We start from the raw sequence: 16,529 nt of genomic DNA on the forward strand, positions 1-16,529 counted from the left end.
ATAAATCTTAGACTTAGTAAGTTTAAAATAGTATCTAACGAACTACTTGCGTTCTAATTATACCTGAACCTTGTGGATCGATTTACTATTCTCCAACCCTTGAACACAATCACTACCCCTAAGTAAGATTAAGTAAGTTAACACCTTAACTTGGACTAGCCACGAGAAAGTAAAAAATCATTCTTCGGAATCGATATACTTTTCTCTCCAACCCTGAAAAAAAAACCCAGGTTAAGCTAACCAAAAAATCGTAAGGACTAACAGTCTAAGAAAATAGAAATCACCTAACAACTTTTTGCATCCCTGATCCTAAACCTTGTCATTCAAAAATCTAGGAAATAAACAAACAATCGTTTTACACAACTGTGAGATAGATAACCAAAAATACGATCTTGTGATCACACATCATACACAAACAGTTGGATACATTTGAACGAAACGACTAACAATAAAAAGAAAAATAATAAACAAACAAGGACAAATCACACGAAAAAGATTTTCAAAAAATAGAAACGCATTTTCAGAATCAGAAGCCAGCAATTTAGATGAACTCTATAAATTAAAAGAATCGATTGATAAAAATTGTCCCATTCAAAATCAATTATATTTTTCCGATTCAGAAACAACTTCAAATTCATCAAAAAGAGGAAAAAGAAGAATAAAAAAGCAATATAAACACAAACCAGTACACTTGTATTTTTGGAATCAACCAATTAGACACATCGATAGTTATATATTAACAGTCATTAAACGAAGAAATGAGCCAAACTCAAAGTGACGATAGTCCAGATGACGAAGACGTTTACCCCTTCCTCATAGATGCACCCGATAATAGAGGGCAACATGATTTTTGCAAGAAGTTACTCGTAAATTTGTTTGAACCCGGACTCAGCCCATGCAAAGCAGAATTCCCAGATGTAAAAATCAAAAGACAAATTATTGAACATTATTTGAAAGATATATGTAATTTAACACAACAATATGGAATCTACACCATAGATTTCAGCACACCAAATCCGAATCATCGAAAATATGTAACTCAAACAGACGATGTTGAATTAGAATTTTCAAAAGTTTTCTTAGAATATATTAAAAATTATTCAATATCATAATTCACAAAGAGCAAACTCCATATTCACTAACGAAGTTTTTGCAATAATATATACCTATATTTCTATATTAGACAAAACAGAATTTCAAAGTATCTCACCAACCGAAACATCCAAACATACAAAAGTACGACATGAAATCACATTATTTTCAACTTTTCTACATATAATCAAAGAAAATTTCACTAAAGGCGATGTTTCACAACACACAAAACATGACTTACAAAAAATTTTGGCATGGTTTATAAAAGATTTATTCACACATAATATAGACTTAATTTCACAGGCAAGAATAAAAAATTTCAGACCTCAAAATCCAAATGATGATACTGCCATTACAGAACAGTCAGACTACGTATGGGACCCTGAATGGTCTCATCATGCATTTATAAATATCCCACAATCAATCTCAAGTCAAGCAATAAGTACAATATCTTACCAAAGAGATTATGTAAAAGTAGTACCACTAACCATTGATGCAACACCATTAAATTACAACACATTTTTACCTAATACGCAAAATAACAGTTTAAATTCGACCGTCATACACAATGAAAACCTTAATGGAACTAGGAACCTTACACAACAAGATATCCAAACACCATCACACTTCATAAATGAAGAAATCGTCCAAACAACAACAACTACACAACAAAGTATTTCACCAATACATCCAAATTTAACAACACCAAAAAATACAAACACTTCACTGGCACAAGTGACCTTACAATCAACCGTTAAACCTTCGGTTGCTCCAAAATATTCACATATGGATTATCAAACATACAGACCTATGACAGTACCGTCAAAAACACGAAAAACGTTCACAAGAAGCACTTTTGCAGAACACAATTATAATTATGCACTTTCGTCAAAAACAAACTATCCCCCACGAAAAACTAATAATAATCACGTATGTTCTCACTATTGGGATAACCCAATGACAACAACCAACTCAGTAAATTTTCGAACTAATTCACATCCTCCACATGATCATAGTGAAAATTACCCATTCTTTCAACAAAATAAAAACAAAAGCAAGCACCTCATCATACGGATTACTTATCATCTGATGATGATTATTTACAACCAGACATTTTTGCACCATATACCCAAGAATATCGCAAACAAGGATCGCGACGACCTCATACATATAATAGAATTTTTTCTCCAAATCCAACAGATACACGAAATCAACAACCAATACAAATGCCAAATCCAACTAATACACAATCGTTTCAACCAATTCAACCACAAAACCCAATGACAATGCACTCGTATCAACCAACTCAAATGCAAAATGAAATACCCCTTCCATATTACCTTCAACAACACGAAATAACAAAAAATCAACTTTCAAATTTTTCGCAAATGCCAAATGCCGCAGAATCACTACAGATGACAATGAATCCATACCTCATGGGTGGATCATCAAAAACATCAAATAAACCACTAATGGTATTCACAGGAACAGACCCTGAATATTCTGTAGAAGATTATTTAAATGCAGTAACAGCAAATTTAATCTTAAATATAGGACCTGAACCAATTAATACGCCACTACATCAAAATTGGATACATCGACGCACAGCGTTGATACAAACAAACTTAGATGGCGCAGCTCTAAAATGGTTTTCAGTATTACCTATAGAAATTAAATCAGACTGGAAAAGATTTACACAAGAATTTTCAAAAATGTTTAACTCCGAAAGAAATAAACAACACCAAAGAGTTTTATGTAATGAAATTCGCAGATTACCAAATGAAACCATCAAACAATTAGCAGTACGTATCGAAACACTAGTTCGAAAAACATGTTCATTGAATACACATGACTATAAAAACACAAAAATGACAGAAATTTTAATGATGACCTTAACACCTCAATTAAGGAAAATAGCAATAGAAAAGAGAGCATCTCATCCTTCTTCAATTCGAGAGCCAGATTTAGATTTTCGAAAACTAGTAGACAAACTAGAGCAAGCGGAAATCACAATGAAACTTGAAGAAACAGAAAATCTGAAACTACAATATGTTAATCGAATTGAAACAAACACTACACATATCAATAACATACAGGAATCAGATACAGACCTAGTTGAAAAACTCACTGAAATACTAAATATTTATGAAAAACACCCAAATTTTAAGGGCAAACCATCTTTCAAAAAATGGTGTAATTATTGCCAACGATACGGCCATAGTATTTCCGAATGTAGACAAAAGCAACAAGATAACCAAAACAAACCTCAAAAGTATAAAGAACCAAATAAATCATTCTATCAAAATATGAAGAAAGATCAAAATCTACCAAACAAAAATGTATACAGTAACAACAGTTCAGGAAAACCACTTCCGAACAACACCAATTACACAAGGAATCAATCACCATATAACTCAAGTTATAGAGGAAGATCACCAGAACGAAGAAATACACAGAATTCTTCACAAAATCATTATAATCGATCAAATAGTCGAAATAACTATACGAGATCAAATTCAAATTCAACACAATTTGTTTCTAGATCTATCCAATTCCCAATCAAACCCAAGAAATAAACACTATTCCAATAATCAATCACGAAACTCATCATATAACAGAAATAGAAACTATTCACATAATCGAAATAGAAGTTATTCGAACAATCGAAATCAGAATTACCCGAACAATCGATCAAGAAATAACTCATATAATAGATCAAACTATCACAAACCAAACGACAGATCAAAACAGATCACGGAATCATTCACAAAATCGAAATTCAAGTTATAATAATCAATATAGAAACTATTCCCAATCACCACATAGGAATAATAACCATTATAATAATTCTAAACATCGATACAGAAGTAGCACACCAAAACATCAAAAACATATTAATCAAGTACAGTCAAATGAACAAACAACATCAGACCCCCCAGGTATTGATGACACAGGAAATAACGAACTACAACTAAATCAAATAAACTGTGGATCATTAGACACAGAAAGTGATACAGAAAATACCATCTCCGTAAATATGATAGCAGTCGAAAACGACTACGAACCTATTATATATGAACAACCTTTTACACCACATATATATGAAAATCAATTAGAACTCCTTCACAATTATTATATTGAACCCATCAAAACTACACAAACTGCACAAGAAATAAACGAAATTAACACGGTAAATAAACCCAATGAAAAAGACAAAAAATGTTTAAACACAAATCATATCTATCAAAATATACAAAAAAAACAACCCAGAGAAAAAATTTGGACAATACCATTTCTCTTAGAAAGTCCAAGAAACAAAGAATTTCAACCACCAGATCTTGAAATTGATTTTTTAATTGATTTAGGAGCAGAATCAAACATAATTAACATTCCCACATGGAATGAAATCAAAACATTACACCCAAAAAAAACGCCTCTTGCAACCTCTAGTAAACTAGCAACAGCACAAGGATCAACATTAGTAAATTATAGAAAAGTCCAATTATTCCTCCTCCCCACAAGAACAAGGGAGCAAAATAATATTCTAAACAAACCAGTTAAACAAATATTTCATATCACCGATATTAAACACAATATCATTGGCATACTATTTATATCGAAACATATACCAACAATCAACATCTTGAATAGTAAAATACTAATCAAAGATAAGTACACAAAAACAAAAAATACAGCTCTAACATTTTTTCAAAGATTAAATAAACAACCACCATTCTTTTCAAAATTTTATCCAATTTATAACCAACAACTGAAACACCTGAAACCACTATCAGGAAATATATATAACTTTTCAATAAAACAAGTTCACCAATATGATAAAAGTCAAAATAAACAACAACTCTTTATGTCAGACTTTGAGTTTAAACCTATTCATAAGTTTTTCAAAATCACGATTTGATCTATAAAATATTTGAAAAATACGAATTCAGTAATCATTTCGCTACACGTGTATAACAATACACCGTATCAAGTAACATTACCCTTAGGACTTTTAGGATATTGCGAAACAAACGCTACAATATCACCCGTACATGAAAAAGCATACCGCGTAAATAATATACTCCAATTATTAGATATTTGTCAATCCACAATTCTTAACGAAGAACTATCCATAAATAACATAATAAGCAATGAAAAGAGAAACACAGATTATTTCACAAAAACACCATATTTTAAACCAACATTTAATATAACAAATTACACAAAAGAACAACAACAATTTTTAACGATGTTTAACTTTGAACACTCGCAAATTACACAAATCGAATTTGACAAACTAGCAAAACAACTGTTAAAATATTCAACAGTCTGTAATTGACTAGCAAGAGAGGAAAACTCCGTTTGATTCACAAAAAATTTGAGCCCCTTTGATTTACCGTTCTTTTTACGTAGCATTTTGCAGGAGGTCAGACATTTACTCAATATCCTTTTATATTTTTATAGGTTACATCCAGTCTCTTTCATTCAAATTTTACTTTTTCAATAAGAACTTATTACATTGATTAAGTGCGCATGCATCGAGTTTTTATGGGTAAAAATTGACTAAAGATTGTTTTCGTTGACTAAAATGTTGTCTAGATGATCGATCCTTGTAGTATTTTTTTTAAAACGTAAGGGATTTTTAATCCAATGTAATAGACATGTTCGAAAAAAAATAATCCGTAATCGACTAAACTTGATTTCATTTTATCAGTATGATAGACTTTTTTGGTCATTAAATCTACAAAAACAATAAATTTTTGTAGGTGTGACTTGTCTAGTCATGACTTTGTACCGTTCGGCAAAAAACAAAAAATTTAAGCAAAAACTTATCAAACGTGCTCAAAATTACCATCATGGAACCTGATCTAAACTATATTTTATGATTGGATAAATTAGATATTTTACCACTGTAAAGTATTTAATATTAACCAATCATGATCCATCTAACTAACAACCCACTTATTTGTAAGTGCTGAAAATACTTGTAATTTCAGCACCAGAGAGATTTGAATTTAACTTAGAAATTAGTTGTCTCTCCAAGAGAACTTCAGCAGCCGCAATAAACCAGTATACTCTAGATCTATTGAGCCTAGCAGAGACTAGTTAAACACCCTGAGACTAGAAAGTATAAGAGTAAGATTAGGATCGGTATTAGACTAAGAAGTTGCACGAATCTATCCGGCCGAAAATAAGATAGCGTGACGAGCAGACGGTGTAGCCTATCCGAAATTACTCTATGAGTTAACCACATCGGTTATAACTCATCTGGTGCGACCATAAGTCTCGAATAAGACCTTAATAGTTTAGGTTTAAGCAAAAATTGATTAGAATTTAGACAAAACATTTTTAAAATGTTATACGATAATAATTTAATCGAATGGTCTCTACGACTCAATAGATCAGAGCCGCTATTCCGAACTATAACAGAACTAACCGGAATTGTAAGAAGACCTCGAACAAGAGACGACATACGACAAGGCAGAAACTTACCATATAGTTTTATGATTGTACGGCAAAAGCCAACACAAACTTTTATATTTAGAATCTTATTAGCAATGAATTTAGATTTTCATTTGCAAACATAAAATTTTGAAGTCAATCTTCATGATCATTTCAGGCGCTAAACAAAATTATTATTATACAATAACGATTGATAAAAAGATCTCAGATCGTTTTCTTAATTTCTGCAGTCTTATATAAAACATGTTTGAAAATCATTTATTGAAAATCAAAATAAAAATTAGTAGTATGACAATAAATTGTTAGTAATCATAAAATCATCTGTTTTCCCAGATTCATCACCTAAACATAACAGCAATCATAAGCTCACTAATAACATTAAAATACTACATCTTTTTCTTAAATAAATTTAAACCAATTTAAACTTAAATTCATTCAATTTTAAAATCAGATCATCAAGGCTTATCCATGGATCTTAATTAATTTTCTATTTCACTGAATTTAAAACCTGATCATCAAGGCCTATCCTTGGATCAAAAAGAACAATTTTGTTCTCCCCCACCCACTTAGCAAGTGTCTAACGACCTCAAACGTCGATTCACTATCCAACCCTTCCAAAAGACCCAAGACTAATTGAAACTTTTAAATAAAACTAACCATTCAAATTAGGATAAACAGTGAAGAACTTCGGTTATTCATCCTTCACTTGAACCCTCCTCTTACCAGACCCAGAATAAATCTTAGACTTAGTAAGTTTAAAATAATATCTAACGAACTACTTGCGTTCTAATTATACCTGAACCTTGTGGATCGATTTACTATTCTCCAACCCTTGAACACAATCACTACCCCTAAGTAAGATTAAGTAAGTTAACACCTTAACTTGGAGTAGCCACGAGAAAGTAAAAAATCATTCTTGGGAATCGATATACTTTTCTCTCCAACCCTGAACAAAAACACCCAGGTTAAGCTAACCAAAAAATCGTAAGGACTAACAGTCTAAGAAAATAGAAATCACCTAACAACTTTTTGCATCCCTCATCCTAAACCTTATGTCATTCAAAAATCTAGGAAATAAACAAACAATCGAGTTACACAACTGTGAGATAGATAACCAAAAATACGATCTTGTAATCACACCTCATACACAAACAGTTGGATCCATTAGAACAAAACGACTAGCAATAAAAAGAAAAATCATAAACAAACAAAGACAAATCACACGAAAAAGATTTTCAAAAAATAGAAACGCATTTTCAGAATCAGAAGCCAGCAATTTAGATGAACTCTATAAATTAAAAGAATCGATTGATAAAAATTGTCCCATTCAAAATCAACTTTATTTTTCCGATTCAGAAACAACTTCAAATTCTTCAAAAAGAGGAAAAAGAAGAATAAAAAAGCAATATAAACACAAACCAGTACACTTGTATTTTTGGAATCAACCAATTAGACACATCGATAGTTGTATATTAACAGTCATTAAACGAAGAAATGAGCCAAACTCAAAGTGACGATAGTCCAGATGACGAAGACCTTTACCCCTTCCTCATAGATGCACCCGATAATAGAGGGCAACATGATTTTTGCAAGAATTTACTCGTAAATTTGTTTGAACCCGGAATCAGCCCATGCAAAGCAGAATTCCCAGATGTAAAAATCAAAAGACAAATTATTGAACATTATTTGAAAGATAAATGTAATTTAACACAACAATATGGAATCTACACCATAGAATTCAGCACACCAAATCCGAATCATCGAAAATATGTAATTCAAACAGACGATGTTGAATTAGAATTTTCAAAAGTATTCTTAGAATATATTAAAAATTATTCAATATCATAATTCACAAAGAGCAAACTCCATATTCACTAACGAAGTTTTTGCAATAATATATACCTATATTTCTATATTAGAAAAAACAGAATTTCAAAGTATCTCACCAACCGAAACATCCAAACATACAAAAGTACGACATGAAATCACATTATTTTCAACTTTTCTACATATAATCAAAGAAAATTTCACTAAAGACGATGTTTCACAACACACAAAACATGACTTACAAAAAATTTTGGCATGGTTTATAAAAGATTTATTCACACATAATATAGACTTAATTTCACAGGCAAAAAAAACTTCAGACCTCAAAATCCAAATGATGATACTGCCATTACAGAACAGTCAGACTACGTTTGGGACCCTGAATGGTCTCATCATGCATTTATAAATATCCCACAATCAATCTCAAGTCAAGCAATAAGTACAATATCTTACCAAAGAGATTATGTAAAAGTAGTACCACTAACCATTGATGCAACACCCTTAAATTACAATACATTTTTACCTAATACGCGAAATAACAGTTTAAATTCGACCGTCATACACAATGAAAACCTTAATGGAACTAGGAATCTTACACAACAAGATATCCAAACACCATCACACTTCATAAATGAAGAAATTGTCCAAACAACAACAACTACACAACAAAGTATTTCACCAATACATCCAAATTTAACAACACCAAAAAATACAAACACTTCACTGGCACAGGTGACCTTACAATCAACCGTTAAACCTTCGGTTGCTCCAAAATATTCACATATGGATTATCAAACATACAGACCTATGACAGTACCGTCAAAAACACGAAAAACGTTCACAAGAAGCACTTTTGTAGAACACAATTATAATTATGCACATTCGTCAAAAACAAACTATCCCCCACGAAAAACTAATAATAATCACGTATGTTCTCACTATTGGGATAACCCAATGACAACAACCAACTCAGTAAACTTTCGAACTAATTCACATCCTCCACAGGATCATAGTGAAAATTACCCATTCTTTCAACAAAATAAAAATAAAAAGCAAGCACCTCATCATACGGATTACTTATCATCTGATGATGATTATTTACAACCAGACATTTTTGCACCATATACCCAAGAATATCGCAAACAAGGATCGCGACGACCTCATACATATAATAGAATTTTTTCTCCAAATCCAACAGATACAGAAAATACCATCTCCGTAAATATGATAGCAGTCGAAAACGACTACGAACCTATTATATATAAACAACCTTTTACACCACATATATATGAAAATCAATTGGAACGCCTTCACAATTATTATATTGAACCCATCAATACTACACAAACTGCACAAGAAATAAACGAAATTAACACGGTAAATAAACCCAATGAAAATGACAAAAAATGTTTAAACACAAATCATATCTATCAAAATATACAAAAAGAACAACCCACAGAAAAAATTTGGACAATACCATTTCTCTTAGAAAGTCCAAGAAACAAAGAATTTCAACCACCAGATCTTGAAATTGATTTTTTAATTGATTCAGGAGCAGAATCAAACATAATTAACATTCCCACATGGAATGAAATCAAAACATTACACCCAAAAAAAACGCCTCTTGCAACCTCTAGTAAACTAGCAACAGCACAAGGATCAACATTAGTAAATTATGGAAAAGTCCAATTATTCCTCCACCCCACAAGAACAATGTAGCAAAATAAAATTCTAAACAAACCATTCAAACAGATATTTCATATCACCGATATTAAACACAATGTCATTGGCATACCATTTATATCGAAATATATACCAACAATCAACATCTTGAATAGTAAAATACTAATCAAAGATAAGTACACAAAAACAAAAAATACAGCTCTAACATTTTTTCAAAGATTAAATAAACAACCACCATTCTTTTCAAAATTTTATCCAATTTATAACCAACAACTGAAACACCTGAAACCACTATCAGGAAATATATATAACTTTTCAATAAAACAAGTTCACCAATATGATAAAAGTCAAAATAAACAACAACTCTTTATGTCAGACTTTGAGTTTAAACCTATTCATAAGTTTTTCAAAATCACGATTTGATCTATAAAATATTTGATAAATACGAATTCAGTAATCATTTCGCTACACGTGTATAACAATACACCGTATCAAGTAACATTACCCTTAGGACTTTTAGGATATTGCGAAACAAACGCTACAATATCACCCGTACATGAAAAAGCATACCGCGTAAATAATATACTCCAATTATTAGATATTTGTCAATCCACAATTCTTAACGAAGAACTATCCATAAATAACATAATAATCAATGAAAAGAGAAACACAGATTATTTCACAAAAACACCATATTTTAAACCAACATTTAATATAACAAATTACACAAAAGAACAACAACAATTTTTAACGATGTTTAACTTTGAACACTCGCAAATTACACAAATCGAATTTGACAAACTAGCAAAACAACTGTTAAAATATTCAACAGTCTATAATTGACTAGCAAGAGAGGAAAACTCCGTTTGATTCACAAAAAAGTTTGAGCCCCTTTGATTTACCGTTCTTTTTACGTAGCATTTTGCAGGAGGTCAGACATTTACTCAATATCCTTTTATATTTTTATAGGTTACATCCAGTCTCTTTCATTCAAATTTTACTTTTTCAATAAGAACTTATTACATTGATTAAGTGCGCATGCATCGAGTTTTTATGGGTAAAAACTGACTAAAGATTGTTTTCGTTGACTAAAATGTTGTCTAGATGATCGATCCTTGTAGTATTTTTTTTAAAACGTAAGGGATTTTTAATCCAATGTAATAGACGTTCAAAAAAAAATAATCCGTAATCGACTAAACTTGATTTCATTTTATCAGTATAATAGACTTTTTTGGTCAATAAATCTACAAAAAACAACAAATTTTTGTAGGTGTGACTTGTTTAGTCATGACTTTGTACCGTTCGGCAAAAAACAAAAAATTTTAGCAAAAACTTATCAAACGTGCTCAAAATTACCATCATGGAACCTGATCTAAACTATATTTTATGATTGGATAAATTAGATATTTTACCACTGTAAAGTATTTAATATTAACCAATCATGATCCATCTAACTAACAACCCACTTATTTGTAAGTGCTGAAATTACTTGTAATTTCAGCACCAGAGAGATTTGAATTTAACTTAGAAATTAGTTGTCTCTCCAAGAGAACTTCAGCAGCCGCAATAAACCAGTATACTCTAGATCTATTGAGCCTAGCAGAGACTAGTTAAACACCCTGAGACTAGAAAGTATAAGAGTAAGATTAGGATCGGTATTAGACTAAGAAGTTGCACGAATCTATCCGGCCGAAAATAAGATAGCGTGACGAGCAGACGGTGTACCCTATCCGAAATTACTCTATGAGTTAACCACATCGGTTATAACTCATCTGGTGCGACCATAAGTCTCGAATAAGACCTTAATAGTTTAGATTTAAGCAAAAATTGATTAGAATTTAGACAAAACATTTTAAAAATGTTATACGATAATAATTTAATCGAATGGTCTCTACGACTCAATAGATCAGAGCCGCTATTCCGAACAATAACAGAACTACCCGGAATTGTAAGAAGACCTCGAACAAGAGACGACATACGAGAAAGTAGAAACTTACCATATAGTTTTATGATTGTACGGCAAAAGCCAACACAAACTTTTATATTTAGAATCTTATTAGCAATAAATTTAGATTTTCATTTGCAAACATAAAATTTTGAAGTCAATCTTCGTAATCATTTCAGGCGCTAAACAAAATTATTAATATACAATAACGATTGATAAAAAGATCTCAGATCGTTTTCTTAATTTCTGCAGTCTTATATAAAACATGTTTGAAAATCATTTATTGAAAATCAAAATAAAAATTAGTAGCATGACAATAAATTGTTAGTAATCATAAAATCATCTGTTGTCCCAGCTTCATCACCTAAACATAACAGCAATCATAAGCTCACTAATACCATTAAAATACTACATCTTTTTCTTAAATAAATTTAAACCATTTTAAACTTAAATTCATTCAATTTTAAAATCAGATCATCAAGGCTTATCCTTGGATCTTAATTAATTTTCTATTTCACTAAATTTAAAACCTGATCATCAAGGCCTATCCAATTTTGTTCTCCCCCACCCACTTAGCAAGTGTCTAACGACCTCAAACGTCGATTCACTATCCAACCCTCCCAAAAGACCCAAGACTAATAGAAACTTTTAAATAAAACTAACCATTCAAATTAGGATAAACAGTGAAGAACTTCGGTTATTCATCCTTCACTTGAACCCTCCTCTTACCAGGCCCAGGATAAATCTTAGACTTAGTAAGTTTAAAATAGTATCTAACGAACTACTTGCGTTCTAATTATACCTGAACCTTGTGGATCGATTTACTATTCTCCAACCCTTGAACACAATCACTAACCCTAAGTAAGATTAAGTAAGTTAACACCTTAACTTGGACTAGCCACGAGAAAGTAAAAAATCATTCTTCGGAATCGATATACTTTTCTCTCCAACCCTGAACAAAAAGACCCAGGTTAAGCTAACCAAAAAATCGTAAGGACTAACAGTCTAAGCAAATAGAAATCACCTAACAACTTTTTGCATCCCTCATCCTAAACCTTATGTCATTCAAAAATCTAGGAAATAAACAAACAATTGTTTTACACAACTGTGAGATAGATAACCAAAAATACGATCTTGTAATCACACCTCATACACAAACAGTTGGATCCATTAGAACCAAACGACTAGCAATAAAAAGAAAAATCATAAACAAACAAAGACAAATCACACGAAAAAGATTTTCAAAAAATAGAAACGCATTTTCAGAATCAGAAGCCAGCAATTTAGATGAACTCTATAAATTAAAAGAATCGATTGATAAAAATTGTCCCATTCAAAATCAACTTTATTTTTCCGATTCAGAAACAACTTCAAATTCATCAAGAAGAGGAAAAAGAAGAATAAAAAAGCAATATAAACACAAACCAGTACACTTGTATTTTTGGAATCAACCAATTAGACACATCGATAGTTATATATTAACAGTCATTAAACGAAGATATGAGCCACACTCAAAGTGACGATAGACCAGATGACGAAGACGTTTACCCCTTCCTCATAGATGCACCCGATAATAGAGGGCAACATGATTTTTGCAAGAATTTACTCGTAAATTTGTTTGAACCCGGAATCAGCCCATGCAAAGCAGAATTCCCAGATGTAAAAATCAAAAGACAAATTATTGAACATTATTTGAAAGATAAATGTAATTTAACACAACAATATGGAATCTACACCATAGAATTCAGCACACCAAATCCGAATCATCGAAAATATGTAATTCAAAGAGACGATGTTGAATTAGAATTTTCAAAAGTATTCTTAGAATATATTAAAAATTATTCAATATCATAATTCACAAAGAGCAAACTCCATATTCACTAGCGAAGTTTTTGCAATAATATATATACCTATATTTCTATATCAGAAAAAACAGAATTTCAAAGTATCTCACCAACCGAAACATCAAAACACACAAAAGTACGACATGAAATCACATTATTTTCAACTTTTCTACATATAATCAAAGACAATTTCACTAAAGACGATGTTTCACAACACACAAAACATGACTTACAAAAAATTTTGGCATGGTTTAAAAAAGATTTATTCACACATAATAGAACTTAATTTCACAGGCAAGAAAAAATTTCAGACCTCAAAATCCAAATGATGATACTGCCATTACAGAACAGTCAGACTACGTTTGGGACCCTGAATGGTCTCATCATGCATTTATAAATATCCCACAATCAATCTCAAGTCAAGCAATAAGTACAATATCTTACCAAAGAGATTATGTAAAAGTAGTACCACTAACCATTGATGCAACACCATTAAATTACAATACATTTTTACCTAATACGCGAAATAACAGTTTAAATTCGACCGTCATACACAATGAAAACCTTAATGGAACTAGGAATCTTACACAACAAGATATCCAAACACCATCACACTTCATAAATGAAGAAATCGTCCAAACAACAACAACTACACAACAAAGTATTTCACCAATACATCCAAATTTAACAACACCAAAAAATACAAACACTTCACTGGCACAAGCGACCTCACAATCAACCGTTAAACCTTCGGTTGCTCCAAAATATTCACATATGGATTATCAAACATACAGACCTATGACAGTACCGTCAAAAACACGAAAAACGTTCACAAGAAGCACTTTTGCAGAACACAATTATAATTATGCACATTCGTCAAAAACAAACCATCCCCCAAAAACAAACTGAAAAACTAATAATAATCACGTATGTTCTCACTATTGGGATAACCCAATGACAACAACCAACTCAGTAAATTTTCGAACTAATTCACATCCTCCAAAGGATCATAGTGAAAGTTACCCATTCTTTCAACAAAATAAAAATAAAAACAAGCACCTCATCATACGGATTACTTATCATCTGATGATGATTATTTACAACCAGACATTTTTGCACCATATACCAAAGAATATCGCAAACAAGGATCGCGACGACCTCATACATATAATAGAATTTTTTCTCCAAATCCAACAGATACACGAAATCAACAACCAATACAAATGCCAAATCCAACTAATACACAATCGTTTCAACCAATTCAACCACAAAACCCAATGACAATGCACTCGTATCAACCAACTCAAATGCAAAATGAAATACCACTTCCATATTACCTTCAACAACACGAAATAACAAAAAATCAACTTTCAAGTTTTTCGCAAATGCCAAATGCCGCAGAATCACTACAGATGACAATGAATCCATACCTCATGGGTGGATCATCAATAACATCAAATAAACCACTAATGGTATTCACAGGAACAGACCCTGAATATTCTGTAGAAGATTATTTAAATGCAGTAACAGCAAATTTAATTTTAAATGTAGGACCTGAACCAATTAATACGCCACTACATCAAAATTGGATACATCGACGCACAGCGTTGATACAAACAACCTTAGATGGCGCAGCTCAAAAATGGTTTTCAGTATTACCTAGAGAAATTAAATCAGACTGGAAAAGATTTACACAAGAATTTTCAAAAATGTTTGACTCCGAAAGAAATAAACAACACCAAAGAGTTTTATGTAATGAAATTCGCAGATTACCAAATGAAACCATCAAACAATTAGCAGTACGTATCGAAACACTAGTTCGAAAAACATATTCATTAAATACACATGACTATAAAAACACAAAAATGACAGAATTTTTAATGATGACCTTAACACCTCAATTAAAGAAAATAGCAATAAAAAAGAGAGCATCTCATCCTTCTTCAATTCAAGAGCCAGATTTAGATTTTCGAAAACTAGTAGACAAACTAGAGCAAGCGGAAATCACAATGAAACTTGAAGAAACAGAAAATCTGAAACTACAATATGTTAATCGAATTGAAACAAACACTACACATATCAATAACATACAGGAATCAGATACAGACCTAGTTGAAAAAATCACTGAAATAGTAAATATTTATGAAAAACACCCAAATTTTAAGGGCAAACCATCTTTCAAAAAATGGTGTAATTATTGCCGACGATACGGCCATAGTATTTCCGAATGTAGACAAAAGCAACAAGATAACCAAAACAAACCTCAAAAGTATAAAGAACCAAATAAATCATTCTATCAAAATATGAAAAAAGATCAAAATCTACCAAACAAAAATGTATACAGTAACAATAGTTCAGGAAAACCACTTCCGAACAACACCAATTACACAAGGAATCAATCACCATATAACTCAAGTTATAGAGGAAGATCACCAGAACGAAAAAATACACAGAATTCTTCACAAAATCATTATAATCGATCAAATAGTCAAAATAACTATACGAGATTAAATTCAAATTCAACACAATTTGTTTCTAGATCCAATTCCCAATCAAACCCAAGAAATAAACACTATTCCAATAATCAATCACGAAACTCATCATATAACAGAAATAGAAACTATTCACATAATCGAAATAGAAGTTATTCGAACAATCGAAATCAGAATTACCCA

The sequence above is a fragment of the Symsagittifera roscoffensis genome, chromosome 1 (genome assembly GCF_963678635.1).
Source record: "Symsagittifera roscoffensis chromosome 1, txSymRosc1.1, whole genome shotgun sequence".
In the NCBI taxonomy this organism is placed as follows: Eukaryota; Metazoa; Xenacoelomorpha; order Acoela; family Convolutidae; genus Symsagittifera; species Symsagittifera roscoffensis.